The sequence below is a fragment of the Bufo gargarizans genome, chromosome 4 (genome assembly GCF_014858855.1).
Source record: "Bufo gargarizans isolate SCDJY-AF-19 chromosome 4, ASM1485885v1, whole genome shotgun sequence".
NCBI lineage: Eukaryota > Metazoa > Chordata > Amphibia > Anura > Bufonidae > Bufo > Bufo gargarizans.
Window position 1 is genome coordinate 366,371,399 of NC_058083.1, and position 26,998 is coordinate 366,398,396.

General features: G+C 43.2%; 2 protein-coding genes across 2 annotated transcripts in view; both read right to left on the reverse strand.

The window, feature by feature from the left end:
- The window catches only part of SERAC1 (serine active site containing 1), a 284,627-nt gene extending 275,753 nt beyond the window's left edge, over positions 1–8,874 (reverse strand). The window contains exon 1 of the mRNA XM_044289309.1: positions 8,780–8,874. The gene's annotated coding sequence lies outside the window, so the exon portion shown is untranslated. The remainder of the gene's footprint in view (positions 1–8,779) is intronic.
- Positions 1–8,898, reverse strand: part of GTF2H5 (general transcription factor IIH subunit 5) — a 71,147-nt gene extending 62,249 nt beyond the window's left edge. Inside the window, exon 1 of the mRNA XM_044289311.1 lies at positions 8,780–8,898. The gene's annotated coding sequence lies outside the window, so the exon portion shown is untranslated. The remainder of the gene's footprint in view (positions 1–8,779) is intronic.
- Between the last annotated feature and the right edge of the window lie 18,100 nt (positions 8,899–26,998).

Sequence of the window (26,998 nt, forward strand, 5' to 3'; positions counted from 1 at the left end):
TGTTATTGTGTAAAACTTTAGTAAATTTTAAAAAGTATACATATTAGGTATCGCCGCATCAGTAATAACCTGCTCTATAAAAATATCACATGACCTAACCCCTCAGATGAACACCATAAAAAATAAAAGTTAGGTATCTCTGCGTCTGTGACAACCTGCTCTATAAAATACCACATGATCTAACCCGTCAGATGAATGTTGTAAATAACAAAAAATCTGCCCAAAAAGTGATATTCTCTCTATTTTCCATTAATTCTTGTGGAACACCTAAAAGGGTTAAAAAAGTTTGTAAAATCAGTTTTCAATACCTTGAGGGGTGTCGTTTTTAGGTGGTTTCTATTATGTAAGCCTCACAAAGTGACTTCAGACCTGAACTGGTCCTTAAGAAGTGGGTTTTTGAAAATTTCTGAAAAATGACAAGATTTGCTTCTAAACTTCTAAGCCTTGTAACAGCCCCAAAAAAATAAAATGTCATTCCCAAAATGATCCAAACATGGAAGTAGACATATGGGGAATATAAAGTAATAACTATTTTTGTAGGTATAACTATGTATTATAGAAGTAGAGAAATTGAAAAATGTGCAAATTTTTCTAAATTTTTTTTGTAAATTTTGTATTTTTTTATAAATAAAAATGATTTATTTTTTTTTTACTCCATTTTACCAGAGCTACGAAGTACAATATGTGACGAAAAAACAATGTCAGAATGGCCTGGATAAGTCCAAGCATTTTAAAGTTATCACCACATAAAGTGACACTGGTCAGATTTGCAAAAAATGGCCTGGTCTTTAAGGCGAAAATGAGCCTGGTCCCTAAGGGCCGCTTCACACGAGCGGATGCCGTGCGTGGCATCCGCTCCGTGAAAGAGTGCCAAGACCCGCTGCAGACTGCAGAGGCACGGAGCGGTAACATGACTGTTAATGCTCCGTGCCTCTCTGTGATCTCTTTACTACGAAATCACAGTTGTCACTGTGATTTCGTAGTAAAGAGATCACAGAGAGGCACGGAGCATTAACAGTCATGTTACCGCTCCGTGCCTCTGCAGTCTGCAGCGGGTCTTGGCACTCTTTCACGGAGCGGATGCCACGCAAGGCATCCGCTCGTGTGAAGCGGCCCTAAGGGGTTAAATCACCTTTCTGTCTGTATAATAAAAAATAAAAAAATATCTAAATACCCATAATGTTTATATTTATTATCACAGCGACCGAAAATTTACATACTATTAAAACATTTTTAAAAATTCCAATACAACGAATGGCGCAACGGAAAAAATTGTAAAAATGGCCGATTTGCCATTTTTCCATTGCTTTACTTCTCTTACCCAAAAAAAATGTAATAAAGTGTGATCAAAAAAAGTCACACACATTCCAAAATGATATCAATAAAAACTACAGTTTGTCCCGAAAACGAGCCCCTATACAACTCAGTAGACATAAGTATAAAGTTAAGGGGGTCAGAATATGGTGATGTGAAAAAAAGAGTTTTTTTTTTTCAAAGTTTAAATAGATTTTTACACTATTTAGACATACAAAACTATATATATATATATATATATATATATATATATATATATATATATATATATATATATATATATATATATATATATACCAGAAAATAAAGGGCATGGGTCAGTTTTGCCACAAACGAAACACCGTTGGAACAAAACCCGTAAAATGGTGGAGGAATTGTGTTTTTTTTCCAATTCCATCCCATTCTGATTTTTTATTTTATTTATTTATTTTTACAGCTTCCCACTACACTGTATGCCATAATTAATGGTGGCATTAGAAAGTACAACTTGTCCCGCAAAAAATGAGCCCTCATACAGCTATGTGAACGGAAATATTTAAAAAAAGTTATGGCTCAAGGAAGATAGGGGAGAATAAAAAACAAAAAAACACGACAGTAGTGAAAGGGTTAATCAGGCTGCAATTTTTTTATTTGTATTTTCCCTGATTCTACTACACACTCTTCTACTATATACACACATGCTAAAGTGCACCCAGAAGGTCTTCAGACCTTTTCCCTTTTTTCACATTGTTATGTTGTGGCCTTCTGCTAAAATAAACAAAACAAAAAATCCCATTTCTCTTGATCATCTCTGAGATGTTTCTATACCTTGGAGTCCACCTGTGGTACGTTTATTTGATTGGACAAGTGGAAAGACAAAGCACTGTCTATATAAGGTCTCACAGCTGGCAACGTGTATCAGAGCAAAAACCAAGCCACAATGAGGAAAGAACTGCCTGGAGAGCTCAGAGACAGGATTGCGTGAAGGCACAGGTATAGAGAAGCTTACAAAAAATAAAAAAAATCTCCATAATTCTTAAATGGAAGAAATTTGGGACAACCAGGACTTCCTAGAACTGGTAACCCCACCAAACTAAGTATTCAGGGTCTTTGGTAAGAGAGGTTTGAACAAGAACCCAACAATCACTCTGGCTAAGCTCCAAAGGTCCTGTGTGCAGATGGGAGAATCCTCCAGAAGGTCAACCACCAATCTGTGCTTTATGGCAGAGTGACCATAAAGAAACCTCTCCTAAGTATAAGACACATGAAAGCTGGTCTCAGACTGTGAGAAACAGGATTCTGTGATCTAATGAAAACAAGACTGAACATTTTGGCATCGGTTCTAAGCATTATGTTAAAGGGTACTGCCCAATAACATCCCTATAGTGAAGCATGGCGGTGGTAGCATCATGCTGTGGGGGTGTATTTCAGTAGCTGGGACAGGGAGACTGGTCAGAGATTAGGGAAAGCTGAATGGAGCAAAATAGAAATATTAATGAAAACCGCATCCATGACAATGATAAATGACAATGGGAGAAATTTATCAAAACTAGTGTAAAGGAAAACTTGCTTAGTTGCCAAAAGCAACCAATCAGATTCAACCTTTAATTTCTTATAGCTCTTTTGGAAAATGAATGGTATAATCTGACTGGTTGCTATGGGAGCTAGAGGGGGGCCAGCTTCACCCACCTTGCTATGGGCACAAGCCAGATCTCCTTTGCACTAGTTTTGATTAAATTTCCCCAAATGAACCTAAGCACACAGCCAGGACACCACAGGAGCAGCTTAGGGACAACACTGTGAGGGGGCCGTCATATGCTTTGGATTCTGTGGTAGAATTTTCTGCAACTGAAAATCAGTTCAATTTATTATAATGGGGGAGCAAGCACGTAGATTTCTGCAAGCCTCATTCAGGTAAATGGAACTGATTTTCAGTCATGGAATTTTCTGCCACAAAAGCTGCCGCGTGTGTAGGCACCCTGTATGTCCTAGAGTGACCCAGCCCCAGCCCTGGACCGAAGGGAACATCTTTGGAGAGACTTGAAAATGGCGGTCCAGCAACTGTCCCCATTCACCCCGACAGAGCTAGAGGAGACTTGTTGTCGGGATCGACCAAAGCGGTCATCTGGAGACCTCCATCTACCGGAAACCAACCTCCACCAATTCCCTCCTGAGGTGGGAAAGTAGCCATCCCTACCCCCTCAGGAAGGGAATACCGTGGGGTCAATACCTGCGATTAAGGAGGAACTGTTCCAGACGTTCCAATTTCATCAAACAAGCTGCAGACCTAAAAACTTGTTTTTGGGATCGGGGTTACCCGGCAGGTGTATTAACACCAGCGTATCAAATGGCACTGAACAGGGATAGAGTGTCATTACTTACCCCCCGGAAGGAGGCCCCTCCAGCTACTGGCGGTAATGAAAATAGGGAGATCCGCCTCATAAGTACATACAATGGATGTTCCTCCGCTATTAGAGAAATCATCTCTAAACATTGGCACGTTTTACGGATGGACCAAGACATTTGTAAGGTCATAAAGGAGCACCCCAGCATCACCTATAGGCGTGGCAGAAGTATTTGTGATCTTATGGTGCATAGCCACTATACACCAATGGCCCAAAAGAAAACATGGCTTGAAAGAGGCATCGGTGGCAACTTTAAATGAGGAGGTTGCGTGGCGTGCCCCTTTATGACCAAGACAAAAATATTTAGGAGTAACAACACCGGCAAAATTTATACAATACAAGATTTCATCAATTGCAAAAGCATAGGAGTAATCTATAAAATCACATGCATTTGTGGATTAGAATATATTGGTAAGACAATCAGAGAAGTGAGGAGGATAGGAGAGCATGTTGGCGACGTTAAAAATCGGAGAGACACACCTGTGTCACGACATGTAAATACTGAACATGACAGAAAGCCTGACTGCCTCTCCTTCACGGGAATTGAAAGAATTAAGCCGGGAATTAGACGGGGGGGGATGTGGACAGGAGGATCCTCCAATGTGAAGCTAAATGGATCTTCTACCTGAAAACTGTCCACCCCTCCGGTCTAAACGAGCAAGAAAATTATAGATGCTTCATATGACTGCAGAGCTGTCATAATATAGTATACCTCCTGCTCTGTAGGGTTAATCCACGTGCACACCAAGCGTAGGGTAGGTATAGGTTATTTTTAATAGGAATCATTAGCATAGCACTGCCAGTAAAACATAGTTTACCCTGGATTTTTGTCTGCGCCATTATACCGGGATAGAGGCTTGTGCTTGGTCATCCTGTCAGATTAATATCCTAGTTCTATTAATACTTCTGATTGAGCAATACTAAAATAGCAGGCAAGTTATCAATTGCAGCGTATGGGCCTTGCTGACGTGAGCTGGGCAGTTGCCAAGCAACTGGTGACGCTCAGACGCAGGCCCTGACCTCACTTCCGGTGAGCCCGCACCATGTAATGCCAGCTTCTGGTCCGGTGGAACGCACGCGAGCGGCGTGCATTCCACAGGCTATTCCAGATAGTGTGGCCGTTGCGGACAGGTGAGACGGGTAATCGGGGGGGGGGGGGGGGGGGGGGGGGTGCATGTACCGGGAGGTGGGGTATATTAAGAGGTGGACAGCAACCAACAATTACTCACCCAGATGACCATTTTTGGGTGAGACAGACAGCTTACACGGGACACTGAATATCCAGAGTGGAAGTACAAGGCTAAACATTACCTTCTTCTTTCAGTAAGTAATCTGAGTCTTTAATACACCTATTTAGAGATGGTATTTAGTGATCTATAATTAGTATATATCTGTAATTTGTTTCTAGTTACCCTTGAATACATCGTTGAAGTCCCCTGATGAGGTCTGGACATTGAGACCGAAACATGGCATGTAGGGCTGTGCAATTAGGGTATTAATAGGATTAGGCCCCTACTGAGGGCAAGGTTCGGTATGGGGTCGCCCCTGTCGGGGCAGGGGCTCCATGTGTGCTAGGCAGGTGTTTATTTAGCTCCCAGCCCACTTGTAGGCAGGAAAGACACAATAGGGCTATACAGGAGTACTCACACTGCCTTAGACATCAGCACCCAGGTCACGCAGATTCTGGTAATCATCGAATACTTGAACCACCCTCCACAGGCCGTGGCATCCACCAAACGTGGTAAGATCAAACCATTTACTTATCCCAACGTGAGACACTATCCGTAGAGGTATATGTCAGGCTACTTTCACACTAGCGTTCGATCGGATCCGTTCTGAACGGATCCGATCATATTAATGCAGACGGAGGCTCCGTTCAGTACGGATCCGTCTGCATTAATAACTTAGAAACAATTCTAAGTGTGAAAGTAGCCTGAGCGGATCCGTTCAGACTTTCAATGTAAAGTCAATGGGGGACAGATCCGCTTGAAGATTGAGCCATATGGTGACATCTTCAAGCGGATCCGTTCCCATTGACTTACATTGTAAGTCTGAACGGATCCGCTCGCCTCCGCACGGCCAGGCGGACAGCTGAACGCTGCAAGCAGCGTTCAGCTGTCCGCCTGTCCGTGCGGAGGCGAACGGAGCGGAGGCTGAACGCCGCCAGACTGATGCAGTCTGAGCGGATCCGCTCCATTCAGACTGCATCAGGGCTGGGCGGAGGCGTTCGGGTCCGCTCGTGAGCTCCTTCAAACGGAGCTCACGAACGGACCTATGAACGCTAGTGTGAAAGTAGCCTCATTCTTGTTTGTCTGTGGAGGTTCATGTAATTATTGTTGTAATAATCGTTGTTTTTCACCCATTAGTAATTTTCTATTTTAAATGACCTATTAAATGTTATATTTTAACAATCCTCATTCACATAAATAATTCAGTAATATTTGGGTGTGATTTTATACCGCCACACACTACGTTGTGCGTTGGTATAACCAATTTTGACCCCTTAAGGACCAGACCACTTTTTACAATTCTGCACTACACTACTTTCACGGTTTATTGCTCGGTCATACAACTTACCACCCAAATGAATTGTACCTCATTTTCTTCTCACTAATAGAGCTTTCATTTGGTGGTATTTCATTGCTGCCGACATTTTTACTTTTTTTTATATTAATCGAAATTGACCGAAATTTTTCACTTTCTGTTGTAACATTTTTCCATTAAAACATTTCTATATACATTTCTCTAAATTTATTGTTCTACATGTCTTTGATTAAAAAAATTCAATAAGTGTATATTTATTGGTTTGGGTAAAAGTTATAGCGTTTACAAACTATGGTGCAAAAATGTGAACTTACGCACTTTGACTTTCTGAGCACCTGTCATGTTTCCTGAGGTTCTACAATGCCCAGACAGTAGAAACACCCCACAAATAACCCCATTTCTGAAAGTAGACACCCTAAGGTATTCGCTGATGGGCATAGTGAGTTCATGGAAGTTTTTAATTTTTGTCACAAGTTAGCGGAAAATGATTTTTTTCTTTTATTTTTTTCTTACAAAGTCTCATATTCCACTAACTTGTGACAAAAAATACAAATTTTACATGAACTCACCATACCCCAAATGCCAGGGCAGTATAAATACCCCACAAGTGACCCCATTTTGGAAAGAAGACACCCCAAGGTATTCCGTGAGGGGCATGGCGAGTTCCTACAATATTTTTTTTTGGGGCACAAGTTAGCGGAAAATGATTTTGTAAGAGAAAAAAAAAAAAAAACATTTTCCGCTAGTATGGTGAGTTCATGTGAGATTAAATTTTTTGTCACAAGTTAGTGGAATATGAGACTTTGTAAGAAAAAATAAAAAATAAATTCTGCTGACTTGTGCCCAAAAAAATATAATCTTCTATGAACTCGCCATGCCCCTCAAAAGTGATCTTTATAGCGCCGCAGCGATTTTGCAGTGATCAGAAAAAAAACTGTCACTGCGGTGGGACGGAATGAACGCAAGTGTGCGCACAAGATCAGGTCTGATCAGGCGAACACTGCGTTTTTTGTAGAGCCTATAGAACATGTCCTATTCTTGTCCGCAATTGCGGACAAGAAAAGGCATTTTCTATATAGTTCTGGCAATGTGCGGATCCGCAAAATGTGGAAAGCACATTGCCATTGTCCGTGTTTTGCGGAATCCGCAGATCCACGGTTCCGCAAAACACATACGGACGTCTGAATGGAGCCTTACAGGGGGGTGATCAATGACAGGGGGGTGATCAGGGGTTAATAAGTAACGGGGGGGGGGGGGGGGGTGTAGTGTGGTGCTTGGTGCTACTTATTACAGAGCTGCCTGTGTCCTCTGGTGGTCGATCCAAGCAAAAGGGACCACCAGAGGACCAGGTAGCAAGTATATCAGACGCTGTTAACAAAACAGCGTCTGATATACCTTCCAGGGGTTAAAAATTTTAGTTTTATATCTCTTCAATATATTAACGAAGATTTCTTACATTCTGACTTCACTTTGTCATTATGGAGTATTCAGTGCAGAACATGAACTTTTTAAATTTAGCACAAGGCCACAATATTACAAAATGTGAAGGACGTGAAAGGGTCTGAAGACTTTCCCATGGCACTGTATATACACTTCTACTATAACTGGTTACATTGTGGAACAGAAGTAGGCTTGAGCGAATTGAGCTTCTGATCATAGATCCAAAGTCAATTTGTTCAAAACTTTTATATTTAAGGTTGATTTCATACATATTGATTTGATTTCATATTAAAGGGAACCTGTCACCGGGATTTTGTGTATAGAGCTGAGTACATGGGTTGCTAGATGGCCGCTAGCACATCCGCAAAACCCAGTCCAAATAGCTCTGTGTGCTTTTATTGTGTAAAAAAAAACCTGATTTGATCCATATGCAAATTAACCAGAGATGAGTCCTGTCCCTGACTCCTCTCACATACAGGACTCATCTCAGGTTAATTTGCATATCTATCAAATCGTTATTTTTAAACAATAAAAGCACACAGAGCTATGGGGATTGGGGATTGCGGATGTGCTAGCGGCCATCTAGCAACTCATGTCCTCAGCTCTATACTCAAAATCCCGGTGACAGGTTCCCTTTAAAATGTATTGATCTGCGTAGCCAAACTTCATATCGCCCGAAGTTGCGCGAGACTTGGGTGAACTACTACGATATTCCTATCTGCCTCTTTAAAAACAATTTAAAATAGAAATCCAAAGTGGTACCTCGGATTTCTATTTTAAACCGTTTTAAAATATACAGATACAGTAGTAATTCACTTTCAGGCAATACCAATTTTGCCTACACAGAGCCAATACATTTTAATGCTATACGGAAACAGCATTAAAACGGAAGGTTTTGAACAATAGGACGTTAAATCCACGATCGGAAGGTCGATTCTATCAAGCCTGAACAGAAGTTAATACACTGGTTTTCAACCTGTAAAACTACAACTCCTAGCAACCACCTGCAGCTGGCTTTGACCACATACACCACTGACATAAAATACACATCAGATCCTGTAATGACGTCTCTATGCAAACCAGAAGCTGGGGCTTACCTGTCACACTGCTCCATACAAGTACTACCAACAGAAGTCACGTGACCCAGAGCAGCGACAACTCCGGACGTTCAACTCAGAGACTCACAAATAGGACAGTACTTCCTCCTTCCTGTCACGCCCCGCTTCGGAGCGCAGCCAATCATCGAGCCAGCCTCCACATGAGTGACGTCGCCGAGCGTCTCAGAGGCTCCCAGCAAGAAAGGTACAGGCAGGAAAGGCGAATGGGTTGGTGGTCTCGGGCGCCCTCTTGTGGTGTGCTTTGTGGACAGCGATACTGGGTGGGCTCTTTAATCCTCCTCCACACGGATGTCTAGTCTGAGGAGGAAAACACATGGCTGTCATAGGAATCAGTAAATGGAGCCAGCCATATGGGTGGAATCCATAGCAAGCAGAGGGGCTTACTGACTGGCACTGAGATTATGACACTCTCAGGCAGACATCTCAGGCAGACACTGCCCATGGAAGTATTCAACAGACAATGTACATGGGCACTCCCTGGCAGGCACTGTGTATAGAGGCAGGCACTGTGTATGGGGGCACTTCCTGGCAGGCACTGTGTGTGGGAGCATCTGGAAAGCACTGTGTATGGGGCACTCGCTGGCAGGCACTGTGTATGAGGGCACTCGCTGGCAGGCACTGTGTGTGGGGGTGAAGGGACATATGTAACTCCATTATGTCTGTTTCAGCAATGTGTATTACGATTACATCTGGCCAGTGCACTGTTCCAAGATTCCCCTTCTCCCCCCCCCCCCACCCCCCTCTGTAATATTTGAGAAACGTCCTGTCCAGTTTAGAAGACGCCCATACATGCCTTTGTTTAAACAGTCTTACTTTACAAGGTCATTCTCACTTAATGCATACTAGCCCACGTGTTTATACCTGAATGGTTAACTGTTGTTACTATGAGTTATCTATTCTGTAAATGCAGAGCTCATGTCTATTCATGCTATAGGTTAAAACAAATGCTAACATATGATTGGATGTAAAGGGAGGTCAACCCTCCCCTATATTAAGTGTTTGCAAGCAATGAATAAATAGAGTGAATTAGAACTAGACACGTGATTGATGTTCAATCTGATTCACACTCCTGGTACCAGAAAAGGCTTAATCCAAGCTGATCACAGAGGTCTGGTGTCAGGGACACTATAGGCAAAGAGTCCAAATTGCCTTACAGCTTTGGGGGCTCATGTCCGGGATCACGAGGGTGATCCTCGGGTCTGCTGTGAAAGACATCAATTCTTGTCTTGGCACTAACCACGTCTCGACCCAAGTAAGTTGAACCATCTATTTATGATTTCGGTAGGTTGCTGTGTCCAGGGACACAGGCAATAGCTCAGGGAGCTAAGTTGATTATAAGAGGCTCAGGGAGTCCATATCACTAGAGATAAATATAGTGCACTATAAGGCCTCGTTCACACTTCAGTGTTTGGTCAGTGATTTCCATCAGTGATTTGTGAGCCAAAACCAGAAGAGAAGCCTCAACAGACATAATGTATAAGGGAAAGATCTGCTCCTGTTCTGTGTTTAGAGCCGGACCTGGTTTTGGGTCACGAATCACTGATGGAAATCACTGACCGAACACTGACGTGTGAATGAGGCATAAAGAAATTCTGTTCAGGGAACCGAAGATTACAAGCTTGTATTAACTCTTATGTATATATAGTATAAGTATTTTAGAAGTGATAAGATTATCTGTCTGTGTGAGATGTTGACCGGGTGGTAAGTGTACGGTCACATCCCACTGTGAAATCATTCTGTTTCCATCACTGCCAACATGTAAACTTTATGTTGCATGGTCTAGTCCCACAAATTACTTCCTAGTTAACCCATGGGTAGACAATTTGGCAGGATGTGATTAATGGAGAATTGACAGTTAAAATGTGAAACAATGTTATAGAGAAAGTGTGGCCCCGGACAACAGGTTGCCCGGCTGGCAACAGGGATGAAAATCTGTAAGAATCTGTGAAGTTAGAGCTTACAGACTATGTACATCACAACTCCGTTGATGGTGAAGGGGGGGCTCTGGTGAGTGAGAAAATAGAGCAGTGTCAGGAAGTTAATTAATGGCACTAGCAAGAAAGAAAGTGCCCCAGTGTCTGCAATCAAAAAGGGCTTGTGTTAAATGTTCAGAAATTAACTGGTTAAGTTTTGCTGCCCTAATGATATGTGTGTGTTTAAATAGGGACGATCCATAGCCCTAGCATTAGAAATAGCTATAAGTATTGTTTGGTGCAGTATCTGTAAGGCTAGTTTCACACTAGCGTTCGGCTGTCCGCTCGTGAGCTCCGTTTGAAGGGCTCACGCGCGGACCCGAATGCTTCCGTCCAGCCCTGATGCAGTCTGAATGGATGCGGATCCGCTCAGACTGCATCAGTCTGGCGGCGTTCAGCCTCCGCTCCGCTCAGCAGGCGGACACCTGAACGCTGCTTGCAGCGTTCGGGTGTCCGCCTGGCCGTGCGGAGGCGTGCGGATCCGTCCAGACTTACAATGTAAGTCAATGGGGACGGATCCGTTTGAAGATGCCACAATATGGCTCAATCTTCAAGCGGATCCGTCCCCCATTGACTTTCAATGTAAAAGTCTGGACGGATCCGCTCAGGCTAATTTCACACTTAGCCATTTTTTGCCAATATAATGCAGACGGATCCGTTCTGAACGGAGCCACCGTCTGCATTAATATGAGCGGATCCGTTCAGAACGGATCCGATCGAACGCTAGTGTGAAAGTAGCCTAAGAGTTGAAAAATATTTAAGTTGAACGTTCTGTGATGGACGGATTCACTTGAAACAAAGAAACATTCATGAGATAAGAGATGAAGGCAAAGGAACTGGGGGAAGGGAATTATATAGCGTAAGTGATGATGTGTGCAACACTAACCTAAAACCACATGGCATATAAAGATGATTTGGGTTTAACAAAATTACTGTATGATTATAACATGTATATTGTCTTCTTATAAGAGTTGATTAATCACAGAGTGAAGACCAGAAGACCTTGGCAAATGCAGCACAAACAGTGACAGACCATTAGCAATGGGTGTGGTGTGGATATCTGTTTCCAGGAAAGCTGTGTTTGTGTGTGCTCCAAGTTTTGGAATGAAACAAACAAATTGTGTGAATGGGTTGGAAGATACATGATTCAGTGGAATGTGACTAGGTGTGGCTTTGCGTTGGAGTTAAAAATGTGTGAAGACTGAGAGATGTTTTAGCAGAGCTGTGTATGCAATTCAGTTTTTATGTATGAGGGCGAGGTTATGAGCTGTTGGTGAAAATGAGTACATGAAAATGTGAATGTGTATGGAGTACGGTATTTGTTTTCATATAATATGCGCATTGAGAATTTTATTTTATTTTCTTGGAAGTTTTTGGTTTTTATTGGTGCCAACAGCATTGATCAAGCTGTACATTTTTTTTTATTGAAGTCAATGAAAAGTTTTTATGGGACCTTTGTGTGTTTATGTCTGTATCGTCAGATCTGTTTGTTTCAATGTTTGAAGTTATGTGTTACATGTTAAGTATTGTGCTTAACATCAGAGCTCTGTTCTCATGGGCAGCTGGGACACTAATGACAGACAGAAGGAGGACCACAGCGTCCGACTAAAAGGGGTGGACTTAAGAGTGGGAGGAAGGAGAATCTGAGTCTTCCATGTGAATTAATGGGGTTTTGACAAAACCTTTCAAAACTGACTCACTACCACTCGAGACCATGGACAGGGAATACATCACAGATCATGTATTTAGCATTAAACTAGATTGCCCAGTAAGCCTGTTAGGGAGAGATTTGTTCACTAAGCTTGACTTGCAGGTATCAGCAAAGAATCAGGGCATAAGAGTACAAACCGGATTCCCAAAAAGTTGGGACACTAAACAAATTGTGAATAAAAACTGAATGCAATGATGTAGAGATGGCAAATGTCAATATTTTATTTGTAATAGAACGTAGATGACAGATCAAACGTTTAATCAGAGTAAATGGATCATTTTAAAAGGAAAAATACGTTGATTCAAATTTTCACGGTATCAACAAATCCCAAAAAAGTTGGGACAAGTAGCAATAAGAGGCTGGAAAAAGTAAATTTGAGCATAACGAAGAGCTGGAAGACCAATTAACACTAATTAGGTCAATTGGCAACTTGATTGGGTATAAAAAGAGCTTCTCAGAGTGGCAGTGTCTCTCAGAAGCCAAGATGGGTAGAGGATCACCAATTCCCACAATGTTGAGCAGAAAGATAGTGGAGCAATATCAGAAAGGTGTTACCCAGCGAAAAATTGCTAAGACTTTGCATCTATCATCATCAACTGTGCATAACATCATCCGAAGATTCAGAGAATCTGGAACAATCTCTGTGCGTAAGGGTCAAGGCCGTAAAACCATACTGGATGCCCGTGATCTCCGGGCCCTTAAATGACACTGCACCACAAACAGGAATGCTACTGTAAAGGAAATCACAGAATGGGCTCAGGAATACTTCCAGAAACCATTTTCACTGGGCCAGGGATCATTTAAAATGGAGTGTGGCAAAATGTAAGACTGTTCTGTGGTCAGACGAGTCATGATTCAAAGTTCTTTTTGGAAATCTGGGACGCCATGTCATCCGGACCAAAGAGGACAAGGACAACCCAAGTTGTTATCAACGCTCAGTTCAGAAGCCTGCATCTCTGATGGTATGGGGTTGTATGAGTGCGTGTGGCATGGGCAGCTTGCATGTCTGGAAAGACACCATCAATGCAGAAAAATATATTCAGGTTCTGGAACAACATATGCTCCCATCCAGACGTCATCTCTTTCAGGGAAGACATTGTACATAAAGTGGGTAATCTAAAATATAACATTTAATGATAATGCTGATAAAATATTTTTCAAGATAAAGTGTGCATACGACAAACCTTGGGATAGAAAATATATGGACCCAGGGATCACCTAGGTATCTATCCCAAATGAAATAACAAAAGATACAAAAAATACACTAGAGTAGTGCACGGCGGCACCAGTAACCATTTGTCCTACCGGTACCGCGGGACAGGATGTGGATCGTTCTCCGCCGACGAGCCTCCGATTGAGGTTTCTTCAATTCAATGAAAAAATTAAAGGTCAGGCAGTGATGCACATGTGTGCAGGGTCCCTGTCTAGGCCCTATGGCTGACTGACAAATGTATCCCTGATACTAGATATCGGTAGCAGCCTCACCACAGGGCACTCGTCCTAACAAGGACGACCCCGTCCGGATCCTGTCCCTTACAAGTAATAAACTGTATGTCCCTAAAGGAAAAAAGAACTCCCTACACGCATGTTTCACTGCCTAAAAAAACAAATTAAAGGCAATTCATCAGGGGAGATGAGGGAAGATATACTAGGGATAGGTATAAGATAGACCCTTAATCCCTAGAGACCAGTCTGACTAGATGCGCCAGCCAGTCATGGGGGTATAACCAGATAGTGGAAACCTCCTGGGGCGGTCTCTATAGATAAAGAGACTATGGTACATGCAGCAGTATAATACTGAAAGAACTGCACATGGGACGCCAACCTTTGTGGCATTCCCACCATATTTAAATAGGTACCTTGCTGCCGCCTCCGCCGCCCACGTTGTAGCGAGGCCAATGGGCGCACTCGCACGCTCGCACCGCGCATGCGCCCATTGCCGAGACGGGAGCGAGGCCTGGAGCGCACGGAAGTGCCCTGAATGCCGGCTACTTCCTGCGCGGCATCGTTTGTTCATACGATGCCGCGACTACCAGCTAAATTAATGGCAGTACTATAGACAGAAGCTGATATCAGTTGTCTATTAATGCTGCAAGGTGGTAGGGCGATCGGAACTCACCCTCACCGTTACAGCATATTGGACCAGAATCGGACCATCAGTAAGATGCAGTATTTAGGCTACTAGCATGATGAGGACTAGGATAAAATCTCTGGACATTGCCAAAAACCAACACAGTGATATTGGGACAAGTAGATATATTATTGACACATAAGAATGGAAGGAGTAATATTATTAAATATAAGAAAAGTCAAAAATAATTAAATAGTGGGAAACACTACTGACAGGGTCTGTGCCTATACGTAGGTAGGGGCATAGATGGATCCGTCACAGAAAACAGCTGTAATTTAACTGTTCGTTTAAGCCCGTTGGTGTGACTGTCCGTAGAAGAAAGATCCATCGAGCTTCACGCTGTAGAAGGATCTTGTCCCAATCGCCTCCACGTTTGGGGGGGGCGACTGCTTCAATACCATTGACTTTGATGGCACGCGGATCACCTTGGTGGAAGTCACACACATGACGGGCAACAGCCGTATCTCGTCGTTTATCTATGTCAAGGAGATGCTCTCCTATCCGCCTACGTAACTCTCGTTTGGTTTTGCCAATATACTCTTTTTCACAGATACACGTGATTTTGTATATTACGCCTACCGTTCTGCAAGAAATGAAATCCCTAATGTCAAAAGTACGCCTGAGATTAGTACTGTAAAAAGTCTTTCCTGTAGCGATGCTGTTACAGGCCACACAGCCGCTGCACCTGAAACTGCCCACAGGCCGTCGGCTGAGCCAGGTGTCAGGGGCAGCGGGTGGTAGAAGGTGGCTATGTACCAACAAGTCCTTGAGGCTCTTGCCCCGCCTATATGTCACCTGTGGGTAATCAAATAGCACATCACTCACGTCAGGGTCCATCAGGAGAATGGGCCAATGGCGATTTAGGATCTCTCTTGATTTATTTGCTGAGCCATCAAATGTGGTTATGAACCTTATCTTTTTGTCCATTTCCTGCTTTTTTCTGGGGACTAAAAGTGTGTCTCTCTGGATGTGGGCTGCTCTCTGAAAAGCCTTCCTTAAAACGCAGTCAGGATAGCCCCTGGCCAGGAATCTTTGTCTAAGGTCAGCCGCCTGTAGTTTAAATTCTTGTTCCTCTGAGCAGTTCCTCCGCAAGCGCAGGTACTGCCCATAGGGGATACCCCGCTTTAAAGGCATCGGGTGGCTGCTCTGCCAGTGGAGGACTGAGTTGGTCGCTGTCGTTTTGCGATAAATGCTTGTTGAGAGCTCCCCCCCACATTTCTTGGATATGCAAACATCCAGAAAGGGTAGTGTTTCACTACTAATCTCATACGTAAAACGAAGACCAATAGAGTTATTGTTGAGGAATTCCACAAAAAGCTTGAACGCTGTATGGCTAGCATTCCAAATTATGAGGATATCGTCGATGTACCGGGCCCACAGGGAAATGGGCCCGGTCATCGACTCCCCCTCTCCAAAGACGGTAGTAGCCTCCCACCAGCCCAGGAGCAGGTTTGCATAAGACGGCGCACAGGAACATCCCATCGCCGTGCCCCTGAGCTGGTGGTAGAGGCGACCGTCAAACATGAAGAAGTTGTGTGTTAGTAGAAACTTGAGCAGCTGTAGGACCAGCTCGTTATGAGCTGCAAACTGCTGTCCCCGCATACTCAAGTAATAGCCAACTGCCCTTATACCCTCCTCGTGTGGTATTGAGGAGTACAGAGCCTCAACATCCACACTAGCGAGGCAAGAGTGGTTGTCAATACATACTCCGTCCACCCGCTTCAGTAGGTCCATAGTATCGCGGGTAAAGGACGGAAGGGCAATAACGAAGGGCATCAGTATCTGATCTATGTAGACCCCTATGTTTTGTCCTATGCTCCCAATGCCGGCCACGATCTGTCTCCCTTTAAGTGGTTTTAGTCCTTTATGGACTTTGGGGAGGCTGTAGAACGTGGCCGCCACTGGGTGCCGAGGATACATAAACTCAAATTCTTCCTGAGAGATGAGCCCATCAGTCTTAGCCGCAGACAGGATATCCCTTAGCTCTACCAAATATGGGGCAGTGGGATTGGAAGTCAATATTTGATAACTGGTCTTGTCTTTCAGAATCTGTTCACACATGGACTGGTAACTATGTCTATTCATGATTACGGTATTTCCGCCTTTGTCAGACGGTTTTATAACTATAGTAGCGTCCTCTCTCAGGGATTTGATGGCCCTCTGTTCCTCTAGGGAACAGTTGTTGGATCTGTGTGTTTTCTGAAGTTCCATAATATCTGCGGTGACTAGTTGTAAAAAGACGTCCAGACATGATATGTCACCTGCTGGTGGCATTTTATTACTTTTATTCCGTAAAGGAGTAAATGGGCCAAGTCCCTCAAAAGTATGTGTATCCGTTGACAGACTGTGCAGTAATTCTACATCTTGCAATAGTTCTGTAGGTATTCCTAAAAGTTGACTTTTCTTCCTATCCATTATTTTAAATTGTTTGTGCCAACGGAGCTTGCGTATAAACAGATGTAGATCTTTAACCAATGTGAACGTATCATGTTGGCGAGTTGGGACAAACGAGAGTCCTTTAGATAACACCGCCATTTCACTTTTTGAGAGGGTGCGGTTAGACAAATTGATTATCTCTGGGCCAACTGGTCTCGGTTGTTTGGACGGTTCCTCAGGTGGTAGTTGACACCCTGGTCTAAAAAACCACCACGATTTGTTCCGGTAGAACCTCTACCTTTGCCTCTGCCTCTCCCCTTTTTATTAAACTTTTGTTTGTTTCTGCTGGGGTTACCACCTGATTCTCTGTCACTATCAGACAGTTCTGTTTCTGTGGTGGAAACCTCAGAAGTGATTTCTTTGATAGGTGGCACCTCCCTCAGAACCAAATAAGCTTTGTTATCTTTAAACTCAGCCAAGTCTTTATTGAATTGTCTGTGCTTACGTTCACGCAGATAGTATTGATACTTCTCAACGGTAGTCTGAAGCTGTTTTTCTTTGTTGAGAAAGTCTGGCTCACCTGAAAAAGTTTTAGTAACCTCAACTTGAGCTTTTAATTTCTCAGCGAGGGTGCTGAGGTTGATTCTCTCCTCCTCCAATAACAAAGTCATCAGCTGGAGTGAGCTTTTAGTAGCAAGTTGTTCCCAGCGGGTATTAAACCCCGGGCTTCTCTGCCTGTACACAGGAGTGACAGAGATACGGAGCCCCCGGGGTACAATACCGTTTTTGATGTAGTTATCGAGGCTCTGTACCTCCCACCAACTTGATAGATGTTCTTTGTAAAGACGGTTGAGCTCCTTAAAAGCAACCTTGAAGGAGGGTATGCACTTTTTCTGTAGGTACGATCTATCTGAAAAGACCTCCTTAGCCTCCTCTAACCATGTATCTGTGTTTATGCCAGTGTCCAGAAATCCTGCCATACCAATATTTGAAATAAGTAAACTATGTGTACTGATAAAGGAGGTCAAACCGATGTGAGTCAAGCACTCCAGATTACCAAGGGTAAAGACATTGTACATAAAGTGGGTAATCCAGGCCTCGCTCCCGTCTCGGCAATGGGCGCATGCGCGGCGCTGACGTGCGAGTGCGCCCATTGGCCTCGCTACAACGTGGGCGGCGGAGGCGGCAGCAAGGTACCTATTTAAATATGGTGGGAATGCCACAAAGGTTGGCGTCCCATGTGCAGTTCTTTCAGTATTATACTGCTGCATGTACCATAGTCTCTTTATCTATAGAGACCGCCCCAGGAGGTTTCCACTATCTGGTTATACCCCCATGACTGGCTGGCGCATCTAGTCAGACTGGTCTCTAGGGATTAAGGGTCTATCTTATACCTATCCCTAGTATATCTTCCCTCATCTCCCCTGATGAATTGCCTTTAATTTGTTTTTTTAGGCAGTGAAACATGCGTGTAGGGAGTTCTTTTTTCCTTTAGGGACATACAGTTTATTACTTGTAAGGGACAGGATCCGGACGGGGTCGTCCTTGTTAGGACGAGTGCCCTGTGGTGAGGCTGCTACCGATATCTAGTATCAGGGATACATTTGTCAGTCAGCCATAGGGCCTAGACAGGGACCCTGCACACATGTGCATCACTGCCTGACCTTTAATTTTTTCATTGAATTGAAGAAACCTCAATCGGAGGCTTGTCGGCGGAGAACGATCCACATCCTGTCCCGCGGTACCGGTAGGACAAATGGTTACTGGTGCCGCCGTGCACTACTCTAGTGTATTTTTTGTATCTTTTGTTATTTCATTTGGGATAGATACCTAGGTGATCCCTGGGTCCATATATTTTCTATCCCAAGGTTTGTCGTATGCACACTTTATCTTGGAAAATATTTTATCCGCATTATCATTAAATGTTATATTTTAGATTACCCACTTTATGTACAATGTCTTTACCCTTGGTAATCTGGAGTGCTTGACTCACATCGGTTTGACCTCCTTTATCAGTACACATAGTTTACTTCTTTCAGGGAAGACCCTGCATTTTTCAACAAGATAATGCCAGACCACATTCTGCATCAATCACAACATCATGGCTGCATAGGAGAAGGATCCGGGTACTGAAATGGCAGGTCTGCAGTCCAGATCTTTCACCTATAGAGAACATTTGGCGCATCATAAAGAGGAAGGTGCAACAAAGAAGGCCCAAGACTATTGAACAGTTAGAGGCCTGTATTAGACAAGAATGGGAGAGCATTCCTATTTCTAAACTTGAGAAACTGGTCTCCTCGGTCCCCAGATGTCTGTTGAGTGTTGTAAGAAGAAGGGGAGATGCCACACAGTGGTGAAAATGGCCTTGTCCCAACTTTTTGGGGATTTGTTGACACCATGAAATTCTGATTCAACATATTTTTCCCTTTTAAAATGGTACATTTTCTCAGTTTAAACTTTTGTTCCGTGATTTATGTTCTATTCTGAATAAAATATTAGAAGTTGGCGCCTCCACATCATTGCATTCAGTTTTTATTCACGATTTGTATAGTGTCCCAACTTTTTTGGAATCCGGTTTGTACACTTAGGTCTCATTCCAATCTCTACACCGGTGCCACTGATTCTTGCAAACATACAGGACCACCCAGAACATAATAACATTAACCCTGCATTATGGTCTTCAAATGAATATGACACAGGATTCATAGATTGCACACTTTACACAGCTACTGTGAAACCTGGTGTCATCTCAGTACACTTGTATACCAGAAACAATACCCATTGTCAAAAGAGAAACTTGGTGGACTTAGGCCAATGATAGGAGAATTCCTACAAAAGGGAATCCTGGAAGAGGTGATTTCACCCTACAGCACTCCCGTGAATCCAGTGACAAAGGCAGATGGTACTACCCGCTTTGTACAGGATTTAAGGGCCATCAACAACATCATTGTGCCTAACAGCCCCTGATGTCACTCAATTATTATCTGCCATTCCAGCAGATGCTGTTTGGTTCAGTGTGATAGATCTGAAAAATACATTCTTTTCTATCCCAGTTGATAAGATAACCAGACTACTTTTAGTTTTTTCCTTTGACAGACGTCAACTGACCTGGTGCAGAATGCCCCAGGGATATGCTGATTCACCTGTAGTGTACAGCATAGTCCTCCAAGCCACGTTAAAACCATGGTACCCCCCCCAACCCCCCTCCCCCCCCAAGGTTCTGTGCTGCTGCAATATGTCGATGATTTGTTACTGTGTAGCATGTTAGCAGAGGCCAGCATTCAGGATGGTTTATCACTGTTAAAATGGTTGTCAGGATGTGGTCACAAAGTGACACTTAAGAAAATGCAATGGTGTAAAATCTAGGTTGAATACTTGGGCTTTGTCCTCACGAAAGGTGAAAGGAGAATCAGCGCAGAAAGAGTCCAGTCTATTTCGGGTCTGGTCACCCCGCACACCAAGAAAGAAATGTTATCTTTCCTTGGGATGATAAACTACTGTAGACAATGGATTCCTGATTGCTCCTACTAGGACAATGTTTTGAGGCAAGCCTCTCTGGATGAAAATCCAGATTTGATCAAATGGTCTTCTGAAATGTACAATGCATTTGATTATCTGAAATGTTTACTCATGTCGAGTCCAGGACTGAACCTCCCTGACTATAATATGCCCTTGCACATGTTTGCACGCCAAAATTGTAAAACCATGGCGGGGGTACTGACACAAGAACACGGAGGCAAGTTGCGTCCTTGTGTATTTTTTTCTCAAAGGTAATGGCCACCCCTGTTCAAGGGATGCCGGCATGACTGTGTTCTCTTGCAGCCTGTGCTATTATGGTAGAATTGGCAACTCCTTTCACAATGTAACATTACACCATTTTGCATACCACTCATGATGTTGTAGGCCTACTCAAGGACATCCACACAACACAGCAGGCAGCTGAGCTCATTGCACTCACTAGGGCATGTATTCTACATACTGATAGACCTGTCACCATTTATACTGAGGTACACAGATAGGGTAGTGTGGGACCATGGTATGATTTGGCAGAGGAGAGGATTCATGGCAGCAGATGGTAAGGATCATGTCTCACAGGGCAATGCTCTGGTAGATAAGGTGGCGAAACGAGTGGCCAAATGCAACCCCACAGGTTTGTGTAACCATTGGGAGATGCCATGTCTGGCATCTCCAACCCCCGAGATGTTGCAAATGCTTACTGATCTTCAGCGGTATGCCACTGAACATGAACAGTAAGACTGGTGTTATCCAGTATTGCAGAAAAATCCTAAAACGGGATTAGTCTGCGAAGAGGGGAAGCTATGCATTCCCCTAACACAGTGCTTCCATTTTAATAGCACATTTCCACGGAGTAGGACATAAACAGCATTGAGATACTCATGGGGAGGCCTTTCCCCACCCCCTGGGCCCAATGATAGTGCAGGAAGGAGACCTTGATTTAATAAGGGAAGACTATGTCACCAAATTGATACAGGTACTTAACAAAACTCAGGACAAAGTTGCTTGAAGTCTCCCTCTTTTCCACAGGAACCCACCCACCCATACAGGGTGGGGGGATGAGGTGGTGGTCGAAACACTGAAGAAAGGAAGAGCTCAAAGTGATTTTGTATATGGCCCACCTACTACCGTGGTTGCAGTAACCAGAACAGCTGTGCTGACTGAACAATCTCCAATTTGGATCCACGCCACCCGAGTGAAGCTTGTGAGAGAAAGAGGAGGCAGGAACGGAGGCAGACAGCCTTGGCCTTGAAGGAGGACGAGAGGTACTAACGGGGGCAGACAGCCCTGATCTCCAACGAGGCCCAGAGGTATTAACGGAGGCAGACAGCCTTGACCTCGAAGAAGGTACTAACAGAGGCAGACAGCCTTGACCCCCAACGAGATGACGCAGTCGGGAAATTCCTCGAGATGGCTGAGATGCAGTGCCCTAATTGCAATTTTGTGTCTCCTACTTACTGTCCCACGGCTGTGAAACAGACAGACATACCTGAAATCGGAATGCAGAGGGGAAGACAATCTATGGAAGACAAAGAAGAACTTATGGCTGTACCTGGCCAAAACTCTGAACTTAACAGATTTTTGTCTCCGAACCACTTCTCTAACATTTTGGAGACATGTCTGGTAGCAGTCCCCACCCCCAGTAGATGTATGGACGGGGCTCCTACGTTCCCAATGGAATGACACAGATTTGGAGGATCATGATGTTAAATATGGATATGTAAATCCTTATCATGCTTGTTATGACTGTCCTACATATGAGACTCTGCAAAGTAATATGATAGAAATAATTACAGATCTTGTTATAGCAGCAGAAATATGTTATAATTTCATCTGTGATGAGACACTATTGCCTCCCTGCATACAAGCAAAAATGCAGAATAAGACTAAGCCAAATATTTGTGATAGAGATCTAGGTAGTTGTAAAAAGATAGATATCAGGAAAAAATATGCAATGTAATATTACAAAAACAGTACCATCCCTAGACAAACATGTACCTCTACCAACAGGATGGGTATTGGCCTGTGGAAATATTAGTCACAGATATATACCAGCCAATATTACAGAGGGACCCTGTACAATAGCTAGGCTGACATTAGCAATGATACCACTATTCCCAGCAATACAGACACGACACACGAGAGACACTTCCCTACAGCTATCAGAAAATTGTGATTATAATGTGAATCTCCTCTCTAGATCAGAATACATGAGTTTGGGGATATCTTTGATAGGGGTACCAGGGTTGGCCATATATAACCACAGGACAATATCAAAACTTGTCTGTTTTATGGTAAAACAAATAAATGTCACTAGTGTAATTCTGCAAGATATGCTGCTGGATATACAATCATATTAAAAAGCTATCTTGCAGAATAGGGCAACTATTGACTATTTATTGCTTCAACATGGTATAGGATGCTCAGCGTTCGCAAGGATGTGTTGTTTCAATTTATCAGATCACTCCCGTGGAATAAAAGATAAAATAGGCCCATTAGAAGAGATGATAAAACATATAAAACAAGATGTTGACCAAGGATGGTGAGACTGGCTTTTTGGCTGGATACCTGACTTTGGTCAAATAAGGTATGTTTTAGGAGTGGCACTCGTCGTGGTCGCTGCAATAGTGCGTCTCTGCTGTTGTCTACAGTGTGTGCCCTCCCTTCTTACCATATGTAAAAATGTGTCTGAAAGAGGGGTACACTAAACATTCGTCTATACTCCGGTAGAGGTAGAAGAGGCAAACACAACCTCAACAAAGCCTGAGGATTATACTCCTGAAGGGTATATGGAATACCTAAAGGCTTACAAGCAAACCAAGGGAGAACAGAGAAAGAACCATATAGTATAAGGCAGGGGTGTCCAAACTTTTTTCGAGGAGGGCCAGATTTGATAAAGTGATCATGTGCGAGGGCCGACCATTTTGCCCAACATTCTTTGAACCATTAAAATTACATGCAAATTAACTATTTTATGCAATTTTTATTGCAAACGGCATACCTTTCATTTTGTGACTTGGATGACAAATCTAAACAGGTGTTAAATCACTCTGCCTTCAATATAAAAAACAGGAGGCAGAAATATGTCGGAAACAATACATTACAAGGTTGTCTGTTAACTTTTAAATTCCAAAAATGTGAACTGGAAAATAACACTAAGTATACTCATATGTTCAAATATATTTATAACTGATTGACCAACTGACATTGAAGGGAACCTGTTATCAACTTTATTCCGCCCATACTATACTAAAGGCAGAATAAAGTAGAGACAGGTGAGTAGATTTCAGCGGTCTGTCATTTATAAGTTAAAAGTAAGTGGTTGCCGAGAACCAACATCACAATCATTGCAGACTGGGCCTGGAAAAGCGTCCTGGCCTCCTGAGAAGAGTCCTGGTTAGTCATAGATTCCTGCTCTCCTGCCCACCTGCTGATGACTGACAGGCTTCTACCTAGTTCCCTTTCTGTCTAGGAGAGAACTGCCAATCATCAGCAGATGGGTGACTGCAGGAGATTATGAATAACCAGGACTCTTCTCAGGTAGATTTGACTCTTTTCAAGGCCTGGGCTGCAATGATTATGATGCTGGTTCTCAGCAACCACTTACTTTTCGCTCATGAGTGACACACCGCTGACATCAGCATTTCTGTCACTAATTTATGCTGCCCTCAGTGAGATTAGCATAAAGTTGATGACAGGTTCCCTTTAACTGAGGTTTTACAATGTATTCATTTCAACTGAAAAAAATCTTGCTGCACTAATGTGAAGGGTGAAACTGAGATCTGGACTGCAGCAGATAGGCTAGATCTGGTTCAAAGGCTGTGGTTTTGATGCGCAAAATATCACGCAAGTGAGAGTCACTTAGTCTTGTCCGCATGCGATTCTTGTTAAGGTTCATAACAGAGAATGTCTTCTCACACAAATATGTTGAGCCAAACAAGCTCAGCATTTTCTTTGCCAATGTTTGAATCTCTTTAAAACGGCTCTTATCCAGTTGGCTGTAAAATTTCACAAGAGAGAGCTGTTGGTGCCGACTGCGTAACTCACTGTCACAATGCAGGTCAATGAGCTCGAGCTGCAGCTGATCTGGAGCATTGTCGGGGTCAACAGAGAATGGAGAGGAGAAAAGGGTGATCTCCTTTTCAATAGCTGCAAAATCTTGAAAGCGCCGTCTAAACTCCCCAGCAAGAGATACGATGTCTGCTGCATACCTGCTAGTTTGCACACTGATATCATCCTGTGGAAAACTGTTCATTATTTCCTGCAACGCTGAAAAATGAATGGTATTGGGCGGTGTTTGTGACAGATGCCTTTGTAAAAGTTGCAGCTTTGTTCCAAAGGCTTTGAGGTGTGAATAAAGCTGGTTCACCGCTGCATCTTTGCCCTGAAGACTCGTGTTCAGTACATTCAGATGCTTTATGTCGAAACCCTAAATCAGCCAGCCAAATAGGATCAGATAGTCCTCGCATCGGTTGTCCCTTTGTTTCCAAGAATTCTACAATTTCTTTTCTGAGAGAGTAGAAACGCTGCAGTGCAGACCCTCGACTGAGCCAACTTACATCGTTATGATATAAAACATCTTCGTATTCAGCCTGGATATCCAGTAGAAACTGTTTAAACTGGCGGTGGCACAGGGCTCTAGAGCGAATACAATGAATGGTCTTTAGCACCGGTTTCATAACATGGTCATATTTGAGATGTTTAGCACAGAGAACTTGTTGATGAATAATACAATGCAGTTTAATAGCTTTGCCTCCTTTTTCGATCACCTTGTTACAGATTAGGGTTGATAATCCACTCCGTTCATCAGCCATGGCAGGTGCCCCATCAGTAATTATCCCAGTAACTTTGTTCCAAGGCAGTTTCATGTCATCTATGGCAGAACTAACAGAAACAAATAAATCTGTTCCTCTTGTTTGGTCCTTAAGGCTCTGGAGGTCAAGTAGCTCTTCAGTCACATTCATTTCATCGTCCACCCCTCTCAGAAAAATCAGCAACTGAGCTGTGTCGGAGAGGTCTGTGCTTTCATCACAGGCTATTGAAAAGAAGTCAAAATCAACTCCTTTTGACGTTAACTGTCTCTTAATATCTGATGAAATTTCTTCTACTCTCCGTGCTACAGTGTTACGAGCCAGGCAAATATTGGAAAACTCTGACTTCTTCTCGGGACAGATATTCTGCACCATTTTCATAACGCATTCTTTAATAAAGTCACCCTCAGCAAAAGATTTGCAATTTTTAGCAATTAACGTTGCTACCTCATAGCTAGCCCTTGTGGCATTTTCATTTGACTCACGGGCTCTTGTAAAAAATCGCTGTTGTGACATTAAAACAGCTTCAAGTTGCTTCACCTTGTCACTGCGGTCGCACCCTGTTAGCTTGTCGTATGTGCTGTGTCTCGACTGGTAGTGTCTCTTGACATTAAATTCCTTATTAACAGCCACAGTCTCTTGGCATATTAGACAAACACAGTGATTCCGTATTTCAGTGAAAAGATATTCCACTTTCCACCTGTCCTGAAAGCGGCGTCCCTCACTGTCAACTTTTCGTTTCTCATTTGTAGTTGCCATTATAAAAATTGTCCAGATAAGAAGTTATTTGTAGAGAGTACTAGGATCACAATCAGATTCTAGCCCAGTGACGTACAGTGAGGGGTTAATGAAGGGTATGACAGCTTGCTACCACTGATTCGGATTATGCCCCCTTTTCTGCTTTAGTTCACAGCCCAGCCTGCAAGTTGCTGGGACATATACAAATATTTAAAAAAAATCCAGCAACACTTTAAAAGGGTTTTCCAGTACTTTTTATAGCTGCAGATGGTGCTGGAAATTCAGAGCTCTTTCTCCTGTGTAGTGGTTGGAACTAGTAAAGTTGCTGTAGCACTGCTGCCATTTGCTTCCAACATCTGAGGTACAAGGATAGGCCACCAATATAAAAGTGCAGGAAAACTCCTATAAACAAAGAGAAGGACACCTGATGTATGAAAAGTGTGACTAAAACGGTGGGTAAATGAATCAGCCACCAACAAATCTGTGACCCTGGCTTCCCCAAAAAATCAGAGCTGAGATACAGGGGATGAACTTAAAGACCGATATTCTGGCCTTACTACAGAGAAGAAAAGCTGAGATCTCGTGACGTCAGAGATTTGGGCTTTCCTTCTCCCTGAGCCCAAATCCCACGAGATCTCGGACGTTGTGAGATCTCGGCTTTCCTTCTCTGTGAAGGCAAAGACCAAATCTTGCGTGATCTCGGACGTCGCCGCGAGATTTGGCCTTTGCTGATGCAGCCTCTTCCTGTAAGCTGTGGTGTCTTGTAGTGTCCCACTAGGATACTTCTAGAGAACAAAGAGTTTAAAATGTGTGATGTTAAACAAATCTTAAAAGGGGTTGTCCAGGCAGTATATATTGATGACCTATTGTCAGGATAGGTCATCAATATCTGATCAGTGGGATTCCAAGGAGTCAGCCCCTTCATTACACTGCCCATCGTCT